The sequence below is a fragment of the Lactuca serriola genome, chromosome 6, assembly GCF_051521515.1.
Source record: "Lactuca serriola cultivar US96UC23 chromosome 6, Lser_US96UC23_V15, whole genome shotgun sequence".
In the NCBI taxonomy this organism is placed as follows: domain Eukaryota; kingdom Viridiplantae; phylum Streptophyta; class Magnoliopsida; order Asterales; family Asteraceae; genus Lactuca; species Lactuca serriola.
The window spans coordinates 68,545,249-68,550,080 of record NC_136413.1 but is presented as its reverse complement, the minus strand read 5'-3'; the positions used below and the strand labels follow the sequence as shown (position 1 = coordinate 68,550,080).

At 42.4% G+C, this 4,832-nt stretch overlaps 1 pseudogene; it reads left to right on the top strand.

Annotated features, from left to right (window-relative positions):
• The first annotated feature begins 3,414 nt into the window (after window positions 1–3,414).
• Window positions 3,415–3,533, top strand: LOC145060690 (5S ribosomal RNA; annotated as a pseudogene).
• Window positions 3,534–4,832: the final 1,299 nt, after the last annotated feature.

The window sequence follows — 4,832 nt, the reverse complement described above, 5'->3', positions numbered from 1 at the left end:
TATTAATGCAATGGATGATGTTGTTGCTTGTTTACTACTTTACATTGTTGTGATACATTACATGAAGTCCTCCGCCCCAGAACGTTTCCGCTGTTCTTGGTTTTGGGGTGTGACAGATTGGTATCAGAGCATTGTTTATAGTGAATGGAGTATATCAACCCATAGAAGATATACTAACTATAAATACATAGGGATTAAAAATACTCTGACCAAAAGTTTATACTTTAAAATATTACAATATTTGATTAAGTATACGTGCCTACATTCATACTAAAATCAGTGTCACTAGGACAGTACAAAAGAATTACGATTGTTGGGCAACACAAGTGGACTTAGAGACATATAGTCAAAACTAGGAAGATATAGCCTGATCAACTATATTATCCGAGGGTTGACTAGCATGTGCCTAAGTATAGTTGTGTGGCTGCAACAAGTCTAAAATCTTACCAACAATACCATAATGAGAACAATAGAACATAAACCTAAAATACTATAGGGGTATTTGGTGTTACTATAAGTACTTTATACTTGAGAACTAAAAATAATCTTCATTACTAAGTTGATAGTTGCTAAGTGGATACACTGAGGCTATATGTGACTAGGAGGTTATAGACTTAGAATCTGTGAAGATTTTGCTTTACCCCTATTCTTTGTGAATTTGGAGTTAAGGTTACTTATTCAAAGGCCTATCCTGTTGTAATTACATATGACTGGTATGCACTTTACAAATAGCGATGTAACTAATGAAGATTTTCTAATAATTATCTAGATAGTTCGTCTAATAATTATTTCCTTACCCCAATTATCGTGTAGATAACATGGTTGGACTCCATCCCCACGGCAACCCGTACCTTCCGAACGAAGTCATTGCTGGATGGTTTGGAGAAGAACCAGAGAATGTTCATCCAATCCTTTTGAATGATCACCATGATGAAGACCTTTCGGATGGTGCTAACTCTGAACTCGAAGTTGAGAATCTACCCCTGGTAGCTCCCATTCGAAATCCTAACCCTCGTCCGGCTTTTCATGGCCTGACGCCCCCTTGGGTCGAATGTTTGGAAGCATGGAGCGAAGATCAAGATCAACCTGTGCCGTTTAAATAGAGACCGAAGCTTCTACAATGTAAGTGAAGGGAGCACCGCAGACAGAGTTCTACCAATCCTGATCCGTAGAATTGCCTGAAACGAAATTCAGGGCAGGACCGCTCTACATCGTATCACAGAAGTTGACACCAATGGAGGAATGCATATCCTTCGCACCAACCACCTTGATTATGCTCGTGATAGATCTGAGAGAGACCACGAAATCCTGCTGCAAACACTAGTTGAAACCCGAGCCGAAGTCATATAACTCTGAGTACGCCAGAGGGGTACGAAAGGCACCTACTTGATGTGGAACGTCAACTGGCTGAGCTAAGAGTTCACCAGAGGGATGATCGTCACCAGTAGGAGATACTTTACTTCCCTTCTTGTTTTAAAGAACCGTGTTCCTGTCTATGTCCTATGTGGCATTTTCTATGAAACTGCCTTGTACTGTAAGTACTTTTAGTTAGGCTTTATGCAGCCAAAACTTTTGCTACTCCTGATATGATGTAAGACCTACTTCAAGGTCAAATTTTCCCTGGACTTATTACATCTTAAACATCGATGATGTTGACAGTCGGCTAACTTCCGTGTCACGTTTTTGTTCAAATACTCTCATCATACTTTCATTGGAGTCTATCTGAATCATGCTTTAGTCAAGTCATTGGACTATAGTAATTTAACTCCGGAGACATTTCCAAGTCTCTTTCAGTGGTTGGATCATATTATCCACCAACCTATAGTACCTCGGCGTGAACGACAAACATCTTGAGACCATTGTACGAGCTTACTTCCACTCTTTGCTAGGACTTCATCATAGGGATGTAGGTCAAACCTTCGTGAACATACTTCCATTCCGTACTAGGACTGCATCATAGGGATGTAGGTCAAACCTTAGAGAACATACTCCTATTCTTTACTTGAGCGATCGAACTACGTATAGGTTAAACCCTACTCGCTCACAAATTCATTTTCTTTCCATGAAACAGAATCATGTCGCCAAAGAAAAACGATCAGCCCATCAACCAAACACCAACTCTTCAGATTGATGCAGCTACCTTTCAAGCTACAGTCTCGGCTGCCGTGTCAGCTATTCTGACCCACCTTAACGCTAACAACGCGAATGTTAGCGGGATTGTTAACAACAATTCCAATCCAGGTAGCAATCAAGTACCTCAACGAGCAATAAACTACCACGACACCCCGAGCCCCAAGACCAAGAATAACAAACGGAAGTAGTGGGCTAAATCTAAGGACAAATCGCTTCGAAGGGCGAACAAGAAACAACCACCGGTAACGACCTTCACAGCCACAAAATCGGTACCTCCTACTACTATCCCTTCGGGTATCCCAATTGTCCCTAACCCAACCAGACAATATGCTGGAAATCTCCCAAAGTGCAGCAAATGCAACTATCACCAACGCGGACCTTGTCGGGAGATGCAGTGCTCAAACTGCAACAGAAAGGGACACACCATACTTTACTGCAAGAGCCTAGCAAGGCCGAACAACCAAGTGCCCAAAACCGGTGTGAACCAGGCTTGCTACGGTTGTGGCCAGGTGGGTCACTACAAAAGGAACTGCCCAGAGGCAGCAAATGCTGGCACAAACGGAAGTATGCTACCGACCACCGCCGCAGGAGAGACTACTCTGGACCCACGTTAAAGTAATTAAGGCGTTTCGTTGTAACAAACTTATAAACTATTTAAAACTAGTGCAACTAGAGTCTTATCTTTTGTGAGATTCCGTCAGTTAAGGGATCCTCGTGCTGCGTATACTTGTCTTTTGTAGTATACCTTGTTCGCAACAATAGTCTTGTAGTAAATCTAAAGTACAGTAACTCTGTTAAAGGTTGCACTATTGTGTTTTGTCTGTAACGCCTTATGTTTAAATCTAATGTCTTTAGTTTCCGTATGATTCCGACTTTATCATACGACTCGAGTCAATTCGATCCTCGCAATATCAGTCTCATGCGCACATATCTTTCTCCGAAATAGTCTTTCTCGTGAAGCTGTCAGTCCAGAACACCGAAGTACTCATTCATGGAGTACCTCATGTTTCTAATCCTTTTCGAAGGAAATCTCAGCACACCTTACCGAAGTACCACTCATACAGACAAAGAACTGCCCAAGACTACGAGTGAACGCATCGTCATGCGAACAACCTTAGGACCCAATACGACTCCTGTAAACCGATCGCCCTACGGTCTCACACCAACGGAGATACAAGAACTTTTCGAATAGCTTAACGACTACTCAACAATAGAATGATAAGACCAAGCTCCTTACCTTTGAGAACTCCAGTCTTATTCTTCAATAAGGTAGACTTCAGCGTGTGCGATCATACCAACACTAATGCACCAGATCCCATTAGAACTCCACAGTTAAGCGTGCTTGGGCGAGGGTAATACTAAGAGGGGTGATAACCTGGGAAGTCCTCGTGGTGCATACCTCGACATGACTTCCATTAGAAATCATTACCTTATGCCACACATATATGAATTGGTTGACCCACCACAATGAACGACGTACCTTTCGGAAATGAACCTAAGATCTGAATATCACCAGTTACGAGTGTTAGTGAAGGGTGTCCCGAGGACAATCTTCCAAACTCGATGCGGACACTACAAGTCCGTAGTGATACCTCTCTCGGATAGGACCAATACACCCGTAGTATTCACGAACTTAATGAATAGGGTACACCATTCTTACTTGGATCAGTTCGTCATTGTCTTTTTGAAATGACTTACTTATCTACTCTCGTAGTAAGAAGGAAATCATAAAGAGCATCTACAACAAACCATAGAAACATGACAATCAGAGAAGATTTATGTGAAGTTCTCTAAAATGCGAGTTTTTAGATTTGAAGAGTCGAATTCCTAAGGCACGTTACAAGTGATGTGGGAATTCTTGAGGACCCTGCTAAAAATCAAAACCGTTGAGAATTTGTCAACAACGAGGATGCCGACAGGAATTCGCCAAATTCTAGGTCTCGCTGACCTACTATCGAGAGTTCATTCGTAACTCCTCGCGGATTACGAAACCTCTTATGACTTTGACTCAGAAGGGAGTGGCCCTTGACTGGGAAGACAAGCAAGAGGAAGAAAACCTTGGAATTCCAAGTGAGAGGCCAAATCCTTTTGGAAATCTCACTCTGGGAAGGCTTGATACGCTTCGGAAAGCGTGGTAAGCCAAATCCAGAATAGTTAGGACCTTCGAGATACTTGCCGGAATCGGTTCTGTAAATCACAAACCCAACCTACACCATGAACTCAGTGACGTACATTTTACCCTTCACGTCTCAAACTTGAAACCGTACCTTTCCGTTAGGACTCTCGTAAGTCCACTCGACGAGATCGAGATCAACGAGATCCTCGACTTCGTGGAAGAACCGTAGTGACCCTCGACCGAGTGGTCAAACGGACGAGGCAATCGCCGTCACCCATTAGTGAAGGTTCGTTGGGATACCAACCGAGGACTCGAATTCACTTATGAGCGCGAGAAGCAATTGATTAGGAAGTTTCCCCATCTCCTTGCTCGATTATTCATGCCTACTCCTTTACCTAAATTCTAATTTAGGGACGAAATTCCCTCTAACGGGGGGATGATGTGACAACCCGAAATTTCTATTATGTACAACATATCAAGTCAATAGAATTCAGAACAGTTACTGTTAACTTTCAGATGATTTGGGATAAGTTTGAACATTTTATGATTTACACTTTAGGAGATGCCATGAGAGGGGATGCTA